This window comes from Humulus lupulus, chromosome 3 (assembly GCF_963169125.1).
Source record: "Humulus lupulus chromosome 3, drHumLupu1.1, whole genome shotgun sequence".
NCBI lineage: Eukaryota > Viridiplantae > Streptophyta > Magnoliopsida > Rosales > Cannabaceae > Humulus > Humulus lupulus.
In genome coordinates this window covers 225,507,229-225,524,814 of record NC_084795.1, presented here as the reverse complement: position 1 = coordinate 225,524,814, position 17,586 = coordinate 225,507,229, and the positions used below count along the sequence as shown (strand labels likewise).

Sequence of the window (17,586 nt, the reverse complement as noted above, 5' to 3'; positions counted from 1 at the left end):
GGACCATAGACCTATAATACGATGCTCCAATAAACCAAGCTATTAATTAAACTCTTTAATTAAATAATCTTATTTATTAATTCCATTATTACTCCACTACAAAAATGGAATTGTACTGTAAGTATTTAAAGAATTATATTTACAGAATTTTCTCTAGTAGTCCATTGATGTAATCAATAAATGTAGTTTTGTCCTCTATTTATTAGTTCACTAATTAGATTTGGTCAAGAATTATTGTTTTACCCTTCTAATTACCTCAAATTTCTTAAGTACCATTAATTCACCAATGAATAATTAATATATAACCACATTATAGTTTTGAGCTCAATAATTATCCAGTCTCAGAATTAACCCTTAAGGGAACCAATATTCAATCCGTTAGAAAATCATGGATTCCATTATCATAAAATTATGTTCCCAACAATTCATGATATTGAATCTCCGAAAGAGAAGTCATTAGCCTCATTATATTAAGAGACCTGGATGAATGAATCAAAAGATCAAAGAAACATAAACATGAGTTCATGATAACTCAGGATTTAGATTGATCTACAAATGATCATCTATTAAGATATGAATTAAATCTTTATGACAAACGGTAAGTTTATACAAAAATTTAATTCACGTTGGTCCTGCCATATATAATCACTGTTATATAAAGTACATTTACCAAGATGCCTATCCACATCAGTAATCCGAATTTAGATTACTTGCATCCCATATGCTTAGTAAACCGTACTAGCAACCATTCATCAAATATTTTGTACTTTAATATGTTGTTTACTATTTTATTAATTATATCTGATATTAATTCTCTCGTACGTGTACAAGATCATATTATCATAAATGAATATGGAATTTTTTGATATTTATATAAATTATTCAAACAATAATTATAATATTCAAATATAATAAAAATGTACTTTTATTTAAATCAATAAAAAATATATTTTCACATGCGTTTAGGGCACCAACCCTAACATTGCGAGCTGAAATTATGTACTCGGAGCTATGTTGAGTCTAGTTTTTATTATGTTTTGGTGATGTTTTTAGTAGTCTTTTATTTCGTTTTTCCTTCATTTAGCGCGGGTTTATGCTTTGTTTGTTTGTCTATTGTGAATGTCAGGAAGAATTGAGCATGTGGAAGGAAATGCCAAAGAATGGGAAGAAATAACTGAGTTTTCCATCATATTTTGATCAAGAATGGTTCTCAACACAATTTGGAAGTGTTGGTGAAATTTTGGGATGAAAACTTGAAGAATTGAGAATTCCCTTAAGAGCCACGGCATGAGCAAAGTGGAGCCGCGGCTAGGTGGGAAACAGAAGCATTGTTTTTGAGGAAGTCTTCGGGCCGCGGCATGGCTAGATAGAGCCGCGGCATAGATGGGCACTCTGCCCAGAAAGCGACGATGCGGGCCGCGGCATTGAGAGGATATTCTGCCCAGAAATTGTGATACGGGCCGCGGCATAGTGTATGTAGAGCCACGGCCTGCCTCTTTAAAAATCTGAAATCCTAGGTTTTAAATGAAGAAAAAGGAGAAGAAAAACGTACGTACGGGCGAAGGGAGAAGTTCTGGTTTTGAAGGCTCAAGCTTAGAGTATTTTTACATGTTTTTCTTCCTGATGTTATCTTTAGTTTTTGTTGTGATTAGTACTATGACTATGAACTAATTTTCTGTTTAGGATGTTCAATTGAATCACTTGAATCTCTGTTATGACCTAATGCGATTTTAATTTCTTTCTTCTTCAATCTTCTTCAATTCCATATGACCTGTTCTTATAGATTGATTATTGATTGGCCATATTTAGTCAGAGATATATGTTATTAAGTCAAAATCTGAGAAGTGAGATTTAATTATGCTGTGGTTATATTGGACATAATTTTAATTTAGAACGAAAGTATCTGAATTAATTGTGTAACTGTTATTAAGTTGATTGAGATTAATGCTACCTTTGTGGTTCAATTTACCATAGAAATATAGGAAATTGTCATCTAGGTTGAGTTTATAATTCATAGTACGATTATAGGCTGCTTTATCAACTTGTTAATTGAATTAGGTCAAAAGAAGAAGAATTCACACTTTGCATTAAGGAATAATAGGGAGGATAGTTGATGAGATTGAATATCCTAATTGTTTCTCAGTGATTAAATTAAAAGTTTTACTATTAGTTATTATTCTATTTACTTTTCGATTATTATTCCTGCACTTTATTGTTTCTTTTGCTGTATTTTACAAAAATCAAGAATTTCAATTCATCAAATAGAACAAGAAATTAATTGACTGGTAATTGATAACTCAGTCCTCGAGGACGATACTTGGTTTTACCATTTTATTACGAGTTTGCGACTGTGTGCACTTGCATAGCTATAAATTTCGCAACAAGTTTTTGGCGCCGTTGCCGGGGACTGAAAATAATTATCAATATCAGTCTAATTAATTTTTATTCTAATTTGATTTTAATTTCTCTTGTTTCTAATCTGTTTAGTTGCTTAATTTATCTATCTCAGGTGAATTTTGGTATATGCGTGGCAGAAAAGGAAAGGACACACTTGTTCCTCTGAATCCTGAGATTGAAAAGTCTTGCAATCAAATCAGAAAGAACAAGAGAGAGGCCCAGAAATCTGTGAAGATGGCACAGAATGAAAGGGATGACAGGAATGTTCAAACTCCTGGAGTTGTACGAGGGGTTCAGGCTCAGACCAATGCTGAGAGGAGCCTGCGAGATTATGTGCTACCCACTCTGACGGGAGTACAAAATAGTATACGCCCACCAACTGTAGAGGCCAACAACTTTGAAATAAAGCCCGCTATTCTACAAATGGTGTAGTCTTCTGTGCAATTCAATGGGTTACCCTCTGAAGATCCTCACACCCATTTGTCCAATTTTCTAGAGTTATGTGGGACCTTTAGATATAATGGAGTGAGTGATGACGCAATCAAGCTCAGGCTTTTCCCATTTTCTCTAAGGGACAGAGCAAAAATTTGGCTGAACTCTCTGCAGCCAAACTCTATTGTCACCTGGCAATATCTAGCTCAGAATTTTTTGTCCAAATTCTTCCCTCCGTCCAAATCTGCTAAATTGAGGGGAGAGATAAATAACTTTTGCCAGAATGACGGAGAGTCATTATATGAGGCATGGGAACGGTTTAAGGAACTCCTGAGAAGATGTCCTCATCATGGCATTGAACAGTGGATGCTAGTACAGAACTTCTACAATGGTTTATGTCCGACAACCAGAACCATTATTGATGCTGCAGCAGGTGGCACTTTTATGAGCAAGAGCGCAACTAGTGCTTATGAGCTGCTGGAGGACATGGCTACAAACAACCATCAGTGGTCTGAGGAAAGATCATCAGGAGTTAGGAAGGTAGCTGGGGTGCATGAGCTGGATGCAATCACTGCTTTAACAACGCAAGTAGCCTCTTTGACCAAGCAGTTGCAACAGAGCAGTGTATCTGCTAATGCGGTTCAGATGGAAGTGAGGTGTGAAATGTGTGGTGGTGCTCATTCTGTCGATCAGTGCCCTATCTGTATGAATAACACCCCAATGGATCATGCTCAAGTTCAAGCGGTGGGAAACTTTCAAAGGCCGCTCAATAATCCATTCTCCAACAATTACAATCCTGGGTGGCGAAATCATCCCAATTTTTCGTGGAAGAATAATCAAGGACAACAACCTCAGTTTCAGGGACAATTTCAGAATAACATGCCTCAGCCACCGATGAATCAAGCTTCGTCATCACAACAGCCTAGGCCTCAACAATCAATGCCTCAACTTGAGAGACCTAATGAACTTCAAGCTGCTTTGTTGACTCTTACTAATACTCAGACTCAATTTATGACTGAGACCAGATCCTCTATTCGAAACCTTGAGACACAGGTTGGGCAGTTGGCCAATATGCTCAATAACAGACCCCAGGGAAACTTGCCTAGTAACACTGAAGTCAACCCCAAGGAGCAAGTTCAGGCAATTACTCTGAGGAGTGGGAAGCAAACTGAGCATCCTAGACCTCCACAGGCAGTGGTTCAGAATAAAGAGATGGGTGAACAGTCTGGTTCAGAAAGGGTTACTGAAGACCATCAACAGTCAGAACAGAGTCCGCCAGTTGTTATTGAACAACCAGTTAGAGTTCCATACCCTCAGAGGCTTAGAAAGACTACACTTGATAAACAGTTTTCTAAGTTTCTTGAGGTGTTTAAAAAGCTGCACATAAACATTCCTTTTGCTGAGGCCTTGGAGCAGATGCCCAGTTATGTTAAGTTCATGAAGGAGATTTTGTCAAAGAAAAGGAGAATGGAGGACTATGAGACTGTAGCACTCACTTAAGAGTGCAGCGCGATTTTACAAAGGAAGTTACCCCAAAAGCTGAGAGATCCGGGGAGTTTCACCATACCTTGCACCATTGGCAAGTTTGAATGCAAGTACGCCTTATGTGATCTGGGGGCAAGTATCAATCTGATGCCCTTATCTGTGTTTAAAAGACTTGGTTTGGGGGAGGCAAAACCAACCACTGTCACTTTACAGCTCGCAGACCGATCGTTAACACATCCATGAGGTATTATTGAGGATGTTCTTGTGAAGGTGGATAAGTTCATATTTCCTGCTGACTTTATTGTTCTGGACATGGAGGAGGACACAGATGTCCCCATTATTCTTGGTAGGCCATTTCTAGCCACAGGCCAAGCTCTTATTGATGTTCAAAAAGGAGAGCTTAAGCTAAGAGTTCAAGGAGATGAGGTAGTCTTTAATGTCTTCAAGTCTATGAAGTATCCGGTGGCTAGTGATAGCTGCTTTTGTGTGGATGTGATAGAAAAGGCAGTCTCCAAGAGAAGGATGAGCAGTGATGCCTTAGAGGCAGTATTATTAGGTGATGAAGGCGATGATGATGATGATGCTGAGATCAGAGAATGTATAAACTGGATCAACTCTTTCTTACCATATTGGAAAAAGTTCCAAGAATTAGCGGATGCGACTGATAAACCGCTAACCTCCATTCAGCAGCCACCACCGTTGGAATTAAAGGTCCTCCCAGATCACTTGCAATATGCTTATTTGGGAGAGAATGAAACTTTACCGGTCATTGTTGTAACGCCCTACTTCCTTAGAGCCGTTACTGAGTGAGTTTTTAAGACAAAACAGTGTGCAAAGAACTCGCTAACCGAGGTTTTGAAACAAAAGTGTGACTAATTAAAAGTTAAGGCTGTAATCTTAGAAAATGCGTCGTTTCATTAAAACTTCTATTATTAAACATTTGGGATCCCAAAATAAGGTTTGAAAACTAATCACGTCTTGAAATAAGGTTACATTTTGAGAAATCATAAAATCATAGATTATTACAGCCATTTACGAATAAACCCCCAACCAAAGCAGTCGGGCAGGCCAAACATGTACGCGTCGCTTCACGCTCTCCGTACTCATGGTTGGTTGACTCAGTCATTGCCCTTACCTGCAACACAGAGCACCCGTGAGCCGAAGCCCAGCAAGAAAACTCATGCAGAACATAACATATGCATTTATACAATTTATCATAACAGATAATCCACATATAAACAAGTCAACCATTAGACTAAGCAAACACGGCCATGCCGCCCCAGAGGCCTTACCAAAGCCCTGGGGTATCGGTTCTCACCGCGAGGATAACTCATGTATCCCTTGGGTCCCACCCTGAATATAGCATAATACATGTATCCACCGGGCCCCGCCCTGACTATAGCATCCCATGTGCTAGGTGTTACTTTCGGCCCACGGCCGCCCCGGCTTACGCCGTACCCGGCCCACGGCCGCCCCGGCTTACGCCGTACCCGGCCCACGGCCGCCCCAGCTTACGCCGTACCCGACCCACGGCCGCCCCGGCTTACGCCGTACTCGGCCCTTGCCGCTCATTTCATCATAATCACACATATAGTACATTCGAAATAATCATTCACACACATCATGATTCATTTAAGGTTTAAACATTTGCACATAATACAATCTGGGGCCATGCCCTAACCTCGGGTGTTATAGTTTTCTTACCTGCATTCCGAGCCTCCTGATGCACCAAAGCCGCGAGCACGGTCCTCTAGCACGAGCCTCTTAAAGAACCTAGTCACAACACACAAGAAACATCCCTCATTACTAATCAACCCAAAACCACTTCCCGGGACCAATCCCACACTCCCGGGGCTCCCAAATTCCTAAAACAATTCATCGGAAACATCCCCCGAACCCCCGGAGCAAAAGCTGAAAAATGTAAATTTTGGTGTCCTGAAAATGGCCTAGCGCCGCGGCTCAGCCCTACAGGGCCGCGGCGCTTAACAAGTCAGAGGCCACACCTCCCCTGGAACCAACCTTGCGCCGCGGCGCCCAAGAACAGGGCCGCGGCGCGCCCTTACGAACCCGAAATTTCTGGGTTTCTCACCTTCAATTCCTTCATCCAAAATACCCCCAAAACAGCCCAAACTCATATCTCAACCCCAAAACTCAATTCCAAACTTCATAGGAATCATTTAACAACTCAGAAACACAATCAAAGAAACCCAAACACACAATCAAATCCCCAAAATCCACATCTTTGATTTTCAACTTCATAAAATATTAAACCCAAAAACAAACTTAATCAAACTTCAAAATGCTTTAATTCCTCAAACCATAACAAAAGCAAGCCTTAAATTTACTTAGAATCCTTACCTTGAATGAAGAATCCAACCCTATGCATCCTTGATTCATCTCCTAAGTCTCCAACTTCTCCTTCTCTTCTTCTTCTTCTTCTTCCTCATGCCCTAGCTTTTCCCTCTCTTTTCTCTTCTCTTCAAACTCTATCAAGACCAAAATGGTTAAGCCCCAAACCGTGTACCCCATAAAACCAGCTGCCATTTATCTAATTCCCAACCAAATGACCATTTTGCCCCTCCTTGCCTATCCTTTCCCACCTAAACCTCAAGGGTACTTAAGTCGTTTCATTTCTATTTCATTTCTACCATTTTCTTTCTAAAACTTGTTACTCTCAGCAGTAACAAATGGTTACCCAGGTTACTAAATCTCCAATAACCATTACCCGCTAAATCTCAACTTAACCATAAAATTCCCGAGGTACCCCTAGGCTCCTCCCGAGCCGGGTATAGAATTCCCGTCGTGACTCTTGAGTTAACTAGCTCTCTAGGACCGTCTCGGCACGTGCATCACAATAATACAACCACACCCACGTGGTACAATTCACAGAATACAATTATCACATATCGACGCAGTTATGCCCAACAAGGCCAAAATTACAGTTATGCCCTTCAAACACAGTCAGGGCCTACATGCATACTAATACACATAGTCATGCATCACAGATAAATAAATAGTCAAATAACATGCTTTAAATCATAACCATGCATTTAACTCATAAAATCACACATAAATCCCAACATGCCCTCCTGGCACACTAATCAAGGCCCTTAAGCCTTATTAGCGATTTTGGGTCGTTACAACTATCCCCTCCTCATAAAAATTTCGTCCTCGAAATTTACCCAAACACATCAGTCGGCAACCCGCAACCTGACCATAATCTCCAAGGTCCATCGCCTTACTTTAGTTCCTACCAATGCCCTTTCAGGAGAACAATCTTGGCTCGCAAGATCTCGTCTAATAGCCATACCATGATAGCTTATTGCTTACACCGCAACCCTGCTGAAACCTCAGGGTCTGCCTAGATTACAATGACCAATTCATTGTCTTATTCTTGATTCCAGAGTTACTCAAAAGTCATCACCGCTACCAGGTGGGATCAACTCGTAGGCCCCGCTGGCCTAACCCTTAGTACAACTTCAGTTTACGCTGAATTAAGAGTCAGAACTCTCCCTTCTTTCTCTGAACACCTTACAGATCCTCGTCTGTTACCACGCAGAGATGCAACTCTTTCCTTCCAAAGCTTTATTTCCTCATAATTTAACAACTTACAAGCTCTTAATTCTTTCAAATAGGCAGACACTCCTGCCTTAAGAAGTTTCAACGACCTCTCTGGCTTTCTCTCTGAACTAAAGCCAAACCGTAGCATTCACTATGCTTCACCTCTTATCAAGCCCTATGTCGCATTACATTAACAAGATACCAGCAACTGTCACCACAGCTAATTCATCAGGGATTACACTTCCCTTAATATCTCAAGTATTTGCCTACTCGGCGCTCAATTCTTTAAGTTATCTGATAAACTTTCAGACTGCCAATTCACTTGCAATCAACTGATAATCCCAGATTCCCACTCTGTTCTTTTCGTTCTCTAGGTCCATTCCAAAATTTAAAATACTATAGGGTCTCAATTCCGTATCATCGACACTCCATCCTGAAATCAGTTCACTCGACCCAATCAACATTAACTCAAACAACCGAGTTACAACTTTCATGTCCAAACACCTTACTCAAGGTCTATTGTGGTCTATTCCCGCGATACGCCGCCACATCACCTAACCCCTCAGGGTCCAAAGGAAAACACTAGATTCCGTCACCCGCTCGACCCTCCCGGTACGACGTACCCTAGGAGGTGGAATGATGTCCATTCAGAATTCTCATTCATAAACCGAATCTAATTGGATCCTTCATCCATTCCTGGTATCCCAACTTGTACCACCCTAGCAGGGTTCTTTCCTGCTTCGACCCAAGCCGAAACTTCGGATTCCATAGCTTAATGACACTCACCAGCTAATCATTCCTTCCAATGTTACGCCAATCTCAGTCGTTGCCTTGTATCCCCTATCACAATCTATGGCGTTATTCCTTGACTTACACCTGCCTCACAGCTAGGAGTTCCGCCTCCAATTACGTCTCCCTTCTTTCAATCAAGGATTTCAAACATTGATCATCCGTCTGTTACTTTTCACCGCATCTGGGTCTCAACGTTAACCTTCTTACTAATACCCAACACTCAAGTACCTTATGCCATACACAACAGCCGACTTAATGTTCCAAGTGTATCCACCATGATCCATTTTGTCGCCTCCCGCAAGGTTCAATCCATCCTCGCGTCAATTTATTCCTGGGCGTGCCCAACTCGTGATGCACTCCCACATTTCCATAACCCTACCATAAATCAGGTCCTTTATGAAATCACTCTTTACTTAACCAAAACACACGCATATTCCTGCATTATCAGATACTAAACAATCATACCTTGCCTTCTGAATTTCTTTCTGTTTTGATACCACTCAGTCCGTCTAACCTCGAGTTTACTGTTCTCCTCGTCTCTGATGTAGTTGTCTCTCGGAGATGCTTGTGCAATAGATGACGCGCTTACCAGTCTTGTTATGCCTTCAATTCTTCGGACGTTCTTCATTAGCTTCTTTGCGGCTTCAGATCAATTCTTCTATTACCCGTCCTTCCTCCTTGTAGCTCTAATCTGAGTAATCCTGACGACGCTCAAACCAACAATCCGTAGAACCTTACCTGAGACTCTGCCTTCTGGGTACAAATGTCTTTCGCATAATCACTTGCTCACCATTTCCGTCTGGGAGTAATCCATATGTACTGCTCGTGAACTTGAAGGGGACTTGCCCGCACCGTTCATGCATTCTCTGTCTAAAGAACTTACCTGTGCCGCTGTAGCTTGAACCATTCCGGAATCTTTGTTACCAACTCCTCACACTCTAGCCGGCGCAACTAGACAATCCACGAAATGTCTCTATCCTTGGTTTCCAACTGGCAATAACCAGGTCATAGATCAACTCTTGGGGACATCGTCCCATTTTGTATTCAACATTGTACGTTTCGTTCTAACCCGACGATGCTAACCATCCTCGCAGTAACTCACACTGGCTACACCAGGCTTAGATTCCTTCGTTGCTTTAATAGACTTTCTGTCAGCCAAAACCGTCTTTTACAACATTCCTTATACCAATCCTATCTGTAGTCTGACCTTGAAGTATTACCTAAATCTTTCTGTGCATAACCACAAAACTTTTCCACTGGTCTGCTCAGTTTCCATTCAGTCTCCTTTACCTACTCCAGATGATACCCTCAACAATCCATCTGCCAGGGTTTCTAATTCCTTCTCAATAAGTATTACTGTCCTCAGCCTCTCAAATGGCACCATCGAGGCAACTTCTCTATGTCCATCACCCTCTCGGAGCATTCACAACACCGAGTCCTTCCAGTTCGCTACTTGCCCAAAGCATAAGCTCGTCAGTCAAATACTCCTCCTTAAGGACTCAGCCTTGAACTTGTAATGTATCGACGCATTCCAGTTCTCCGTTTCCTTCACCATGGGAAATCCATCCTAACATCCCGAGTCATTCTACGCAGAAGTCACGCCCTCACCTGACCTCCTCTCAGGTGGCATCCTTTCCCTTATGCATACAAAATAACCTCCCTAGTTCCTGTCACCAACTTGATAACTACCTCTTCCATCAGGCTTCTTTCCAATCTCAAATCAGGTGCCCAAGCACTGTCTGGGGTCCTCCTACCTCAAAATTGAAAATCTGACCTCACTGCGTTCTATCAACACAAGTACCATCTTATCAATCAGACTTTTCCCTCTTTCTGGCAAACCAGAAGCCACAATCCTACCCGGGGTTCTTTTAACTTGAATATCACGAGTCTATCTTTACCAATTCCATCAAAGGAAGCACTGCCCTTGCGGCTCTAGCACTCATGCCCTAATCATCAACCATCAGTTCCTCGACATCATGGCCCTCTCCTCCATCCTCATACATACGATAATTCCTTATATCAGGGCGGCCCAAATCCCCTAGACTATTCCAGATCTCATATCCTTAAATGGGTCTCCATCCAATTCCGGATACATCCGTCAGTATAACTTCCTGAATGAATTATCCAATTCACCAAACCCATTGATCTACGCTGTTGTTACCCCTAACAGTCCAAACCAGACTTACACATTTGCCCGTCTCCACGGTTCTAATCATGTCTTTAAAATCTCTTCTAACCATTCATCATCTAGGTTCTTCCCAACCCATTAAGCCCGTACTTCAGCCCGAGTACCAGTTCCAGGCATCTCCCTGCCTCAACATTTAACACAACCCTCTAATCAGGATATCTCATCCCCTTAACCAAGGGTGAAGTTAACTCCGCTCGTCTATTGGTAAATTCCTCGCCAACTCGTACCTTCCTCAACACTAGAGGATAACACCCCTTAAGCCTTTCAAATAGTACCCTTATCTGTCCATCCCTTACAGTAAACCATCACCGGTAACCTTACTGTTAAAACATCTAAATCAGCCATCTCTCCAGAGGATCCGCTGTTCTTCTATCCCATCTCAACTAACAAACTCCACAGCTTACTCACACCCTGGTGACCTTTTGCTGCTGCTCTCAGGGATAACTAGAGATCTCAACTCCAACTTATATCTAGAATCCCCCTTTCAACCCAATATCAGGTCCCCAAACCCTTCTAGGAACCAACAACTCGAGTTCATCTGTCAAAACTGACCAACTCCTGAACTCTGAGGTTCCTACTCTGAACCAAACCACCACTAGGTCCGAACATTTACAGGTATAATGCACACACAAGCATTTACTAGGTCAAATCCACAATGATATACATTTAGCTACCAGATTCAAACATCACTAAGTATATCCATACTCATCATGCTTCATACAAGCCAATATACAGATATAACATATGAATTTCATCCAGAAAATTAATCGCATATACACAAAACGCGAACCAATATGCCAATATTCATCCATATACATCATAATGTCATTCAGCATGCATTAATCTCAACATGCAATAGTCAAGGGCCAGGCCCTATCAGTATCTCATGCATATGTCATCTCATTCCTCATGCTCCATATAAATAAGCAGGCAAACAGGGCATTCAAACATATATTCAAACATGTCAATCATTCATACCAACCAACCCTGAGTCGAGCTTGTCACTGACAGCGAGCGTACATGTTCGGTCGATCTCCAGAACCAATAAACCTTGGCTCGCTCTGATACCAAGTTGTAACGCCCTACTTCCTTAGAGCCGTTACTGAGTGAGTTTTTAAGACAAAACAGTGTGCAAAGAACTCGCTAACCAAGGTTTTGAAACAAAAGTGTGACTAATTAAAAGTTAAGGCTGTAATCTTAGAAAATGCGTCGTTTCATTAAAACTTCTATTATTAAACATTTGGGATCCCAAAATAAGGTTTGAAAACTAATCACGTCTTGAAATAAGGTTACATTTTGAGAAATCATAAAATCATAGATTATTACAGCCATTTACGAATAAACCCCCAACCAAAGCAGTCGGGCAGGCCAAACATGTACGCGTCGCTTCACGCTCTCCGTACTCATGGTTGGTTGACTCAGTCATTGCCCTTACCTGCAACACAGAGCACCCGTGAGCCGAAGCCCAGCAAGAAAACTCATGCAGAACATAACATATGCATTTATACAATTTATCATAACAGATAATCCACATATAAACAAGTCAACCATTAGACTAAGCAAACACGGCCATGCCGCCCCAGAGGCCTTACCAAAGCCCTGGGGTATCGGTTCTCACCGCGAGGATAACTCATGTATCCCTTGGGTCCCACCCTGAATATAGCATAATACATGTATCCACCGGGCCCCGCCCTGACTATAGCATCCCATGTGCTAGGTGTTACTTTCGGCCCACGGCCGCCCCGGCTTACGCCGTACCCGGCCCACGGCCGCCCCGGCTTACGCCGTACTCGGCCCTTGCCGCTCATTTCATCATAATCACACATATAGTACATTCGAAATAATCATTCACACACATCATGATTCATTTAAGGTTTAAACATTTGCACATAATACAATCTGGGGCCATGCCCTAACCTCGGGTGTTATAGTTTTCTTACCTGCATTCCGAGCCTCCTGATGCACCAAAGCCGCGAGCACGGTCCTCTAGCACGAGCCTCTCAAAGAACCTAGTCACAACACACAAGAAACATCCCTCATTACTAATCAACCCAAAACCACTTCCCGGGACCAATCCCACACTCCCGGGGCTCCCAAATTCCTAAAACAATTCATCGGAAACATCCCCCGAACCCCCGGAGCAAAAGCTGAAAAATGTAAATTTTGGTGTCCTGAAAATGGCCTAGCGCCGCGGCTCAGCCCTACAGGGCCGCGGCGCTTAACAAGTCAGAGGCCACACCTCCCCTGGAACCAACCTTGCGCCGCGGCGCCCAAGAACAGGGCCGCGGCGCGCCCTTACGAACCCGAAATTTCTGGGTTTCTCACCTTCAATTCCTTCATCCAAAATACCCCCAAAACAGCCCAAACTCATATCTCAACCCCAAAACTCAATTCCAAACTTCATAGGAATCATTTAACAACTCAGAAACACAATCAAAGAAACCCAAACACACAATCAAATCCCCAAAATCCACATCTTTGATTTTCAACTTCATAAAATATTAAACCCAAAAACAAACTTAATCAAACTTCAAAATGCTTTAATTCCTCAAACCATAACAAAAGCAAGCCTTAAATTTACTTAGAATCCTTACCTTGAATGAAGAATCCAACCCTATGCATCCTTGATTCATCTCCTAAGTCTCCAACTTCTCCTTCTCTTCTTCTTCTTCTTCTTCCTCATGCCCTAGCTTTTCCCTCTCTTTTCTCTTCTCTTCAAACTCTATCAAGACCAAAATGGTTAAGCCCCAAACCGTGTACCCCATAAAACCAGCTGCCATTTATCTAATTCCCAACCAAATGACCATTTTGCCCCTCCTTGCCTATCCTTTCCCACCTAAACCTCAAGGGTACTTAAGTCGTTTCATTTCTATTTCATTTCTACCATTTTCTTTCTAAAACTTGTTACTCTCAGCAGTAACAAATGGTTACCCAGGTTACTAAATCTCCAATAACCATTACCCGCTAAATCTCAACTTAACCATAAAATTCCCGAGGTACCCCTAGGCTCCTCCCGAGCCGGGTATAGAATTCCCGTCGTGACTCTTGAGTTAACTAGCTCTCTAGGACCGTCTCGGCACGTGCATCACAATAATACAACCACACCCACGTGGTACAATTCACAGAATACAATTATCACATATCGACGCAGTTATGCCCAACAAGGCCAAAATTACAGTTATGCCCTTCAAACACAGTCAGGGCCTACATGCATACTAATACACATAGTCATGCATCACAGATAAATAAATAGTCAAATAACATGCTTTAAATCATAACCATGCATTTAACTCATAAAATCACACATAAATCCCAACATGCCCTCCTGGCACACTAATCAAGGCCCTTAAGCCTTATTAGCGATTTTGGGTCGTTACAACTATCCCCTCCTCATAAAAATTTCGTCCTCGAAATTTACCCAAACACATCAGTCGGCAACCCGCAACCTGACCATAATCTCCAAGGTCCATCGCCTTACTTTAGTTCCTACCAATGCCCTTTCAGGAGAACAATCTTGGCTCGCAAGATCTCGTCTAATAGCCATACCATGATAGCTTATTGCTTACACCGCAACCCTGCTGAAACCTCAGGGTCTGCCTAGATTACAATGACCAATTCATTGTCTTATTCTTGATTCCAGAGTTACTCAAAAGTCATCACCGCTACCAGGTGGGATCAACTCGTAGGCCCCGCTGGCCTAACCCTTAGTACAACTTCAGTTTACGCTGAATTAAGAGTCAGAACTCTCCCTTCTTTCTCTGAACACCTTACAGATCCTCGTCTGTTACCACGCAGAGATGCAACTCTTTCCTTCCAAAGCTTTATTTCCTCATAATTTAACAACTTACAAGCTCTTAATTCTTTCAAATAGGCAGACACTCCTGCCTTAAGAAGTTTCAACGACCTCTCTGGCTTTCTCTCTGAACTAAAGCCAAACCGTAGCATTCACTATGCTTCACCTCTTATCAAGCCCTATGTCGCATTACATTAACAAGATACCAGCAACTGTCACCACAGCTAATTCATCAGGGATTACACTTCCCTTAATATCTCAAGTATTTGCCTACTCGGCGCTCAATTCTTTAAGTTATCTGATAAACTTTCAGACTGCCAATTCACTTGCAATCAACTGATAATCCCAGATTCCCACTCTGTTCTTTTCGTTCTCTAGGTCCATTCCAAAATTTAAAATACTATAGGGTCTCAATTCCGTATCATCGACACTCCATCCTGAAATCAGTTCACTCGACCCAATCAACATTAACTCAAACAACCGAGTTACAACTTTCATGTCCAAACACCTTACTCAAGGTCTATTGTGGTCTATTCCCGCGATACGCCGCCACATCACCTAACCCCTCAGGGTCCAAAGGAAAACACTAGATTCCGTCACCCGCTCGACCCTCCCGGTACGACGTACCCTAGGAGGTGGAATGATGTCCATTCAGAATTCTCATTCATAAACCGAATCTAATTGGATCCTTCATCCATTCCTGGTATCCCAACTTGTACCACCCTAGCAGGGTTCTTTCCTGCTTCGACCCAAGCCGAAACTTCGGATTCCATAGCTTAATGACACTCACCAGCTAATCATTCCTTCCAATGTTACGCCAATCTCAGTCGTTGCCTTGTATCCCCTATCACAATCTATGGCGTTATTCCTTGACTTACACCTGCCTCACAGCTAGGAGTTCCGCCTCCAATTACGTCTCCCTTCTTTCAATCAAGGATTTCAAACATTGATCATCCGTCTGTTACTTTTCACCGCATCTGGGTCTCAACGTTAACCTTCTTACTAATACCCAACACTCAAGTACCTTATGCCATACACAACAGCCGACTTAATGTTCCAAGTGTATCCACCATGATCCATTTTGTCGCCTCCCGCAAGGTTCAATCCATCCTCGCGTCAATTTATTCCTGGGCGTGCCCAACTCGTGATGCACTCCCACATTTCCATAACCCTACCATAAATCAGGTCCTTTATGAAATCACTCTTTACTTAACCAAAACACACGCATATTCCTGCATTATCAGATACTAAACAATCATACCTTGCCTTCTGAATTTCTTTCTGTTTTGATACCACTCAGTCCGTCTAACCTCGAGTTTACTGTTCTCCTCGTCTCTGATGTAGTTGTCTCTCGGAGATGCTTGTGCAATAGATGACGCGCTTACCAGTCTTGTTATGCCTTCAATTCTTCGGACGTTCTTCATTAGCTTCTTTGCGGCTTCAGATCAATTCTTCTATTACCCGTCCTTCCTCCTTGTAGCTCTAATCTGAGTAATCCTGACGACGCTCAAACCAACAATCCGTAGAACCTTACCTGAGACTCTGCCTTCTGGGTACAAATGTCTTTCGCATAATCACTTGCTCACCATTTCCGTCTGGGAGTAATCCATATGTACTGCTCGTGAACTTGAAGGGGACTTGCCCGCACCGTTCATGCATTCTCTGTCTAAAGAACTTACCTGTGCCGCTGTAGCTTGAACCATTCCGGAATCTTTGTTACCAACTCCTCACACTCTAGCCGGCGCAACTAGACAATCCACGAAATGTCTCTATCCTTGGTTTCCAACTGGCAATAACCAGGTCATAGATCAACTCTTGGGGACATCGTCCCATTTTGTATTCAACATTGTACGTTTCGTTCTAACCCGACGATGCTAACCATCCTCGCAGTAACTCACACTGGCTACACCAGGCTTAGATTCCTTCGTTGCTTTAATAGACTTTCTGTCAGCCAAAACCGTCTTTTACAACATTCCTTATACCAATCCTATCTGTAGTCTGACCTTGAAGTATTACCTAAATCTTTCTGTGCATAACCACAAAACTTTTCCACTGGTCTGCTCAGTTTCCATTCAGTCTCCTTTACCTACTCCAGATGATACCCTCAACAATCCATCTGCCAGGGTTTCTAATTCCTTCTCAATAAGTATTACTGTCCTCAGCCTCTCAAATGGCACCATCGAGGCAACTTCTCTATGTCCATCACCCTCTCGGAGCATTCACAACACCGAGTCCTTCCAGTTCGCTACTTGCCCAAAGCATAAGCTCGTCAGTCAAATACTCCTCCTTAAGGACTCAGCCTTGAACTTGTAATGTATCGACGCATTCCAGTTCTCCGTTTCCTTCACCATGGGAAATCCATCCTAACATCCCGAGTCATTCTACGCAGAAGTCACGCCCTCACCTGACCTCCTCTCAGGTGGCATCCTTTCCCTTATGCATACAAAATAACCTCCCTAGTTCCTGTCACCAACTTGATAACTACCTCTTCCATCAGGCTTCTTTCCAATCTCAAATCAGGTGCCCAAGCACTGTCTGGGGTCCTCCTACCTCAAAATTGAAAATCTGACCTCACTGCGTTCTATCAACACAAGTACCATCTTATCAATCAGACTTTTCCCTCTTTCTGGCAAACCAGAAGCCACAATCCTACCCGGGGTTCTTTTAACTTGAATATCACGAGTCTATCTTTACCAATTCCATCAAAGGAAGCACTGCCCTTGCGGCTCTAGCACTCATGCCCTAATCATCAACCATCAGTTCCTCGACATCATGGCCCTCTCCTCCATCCACATACATACGATAATTCCTTATATCAGGGCGGCCCAAATCCCCTAGACTATTCCAGATCTCATATCCTTAAATGGGTCTCCATCCAATTCCGGATACATCCGTCAGTATAACTTCCTGAATGAATTATCCAATTCACCAAACCCAT

At 42.4% G+C, this 17,586-nt stretch overlaps 1 non-coding gene across 1 annotated transcript; it reads right to left on the bottom strand.

The window, feature by feature from the left end:
* Window positions 1-3,078: 3,078 nt before the first annotated feature.
* On the bottom strand, window positions 3,079-3,185 carry LOC133827821 (small nucleolar RNA R71). The gene has a single exon (XR_009890472.1). It is a non-coding gene; the product is annotated as a small nucleolar RNA R71 (small nucleolar RNA).
* Window positions 3,186-17,586: the final 14,401 nt, after the last annotated feature.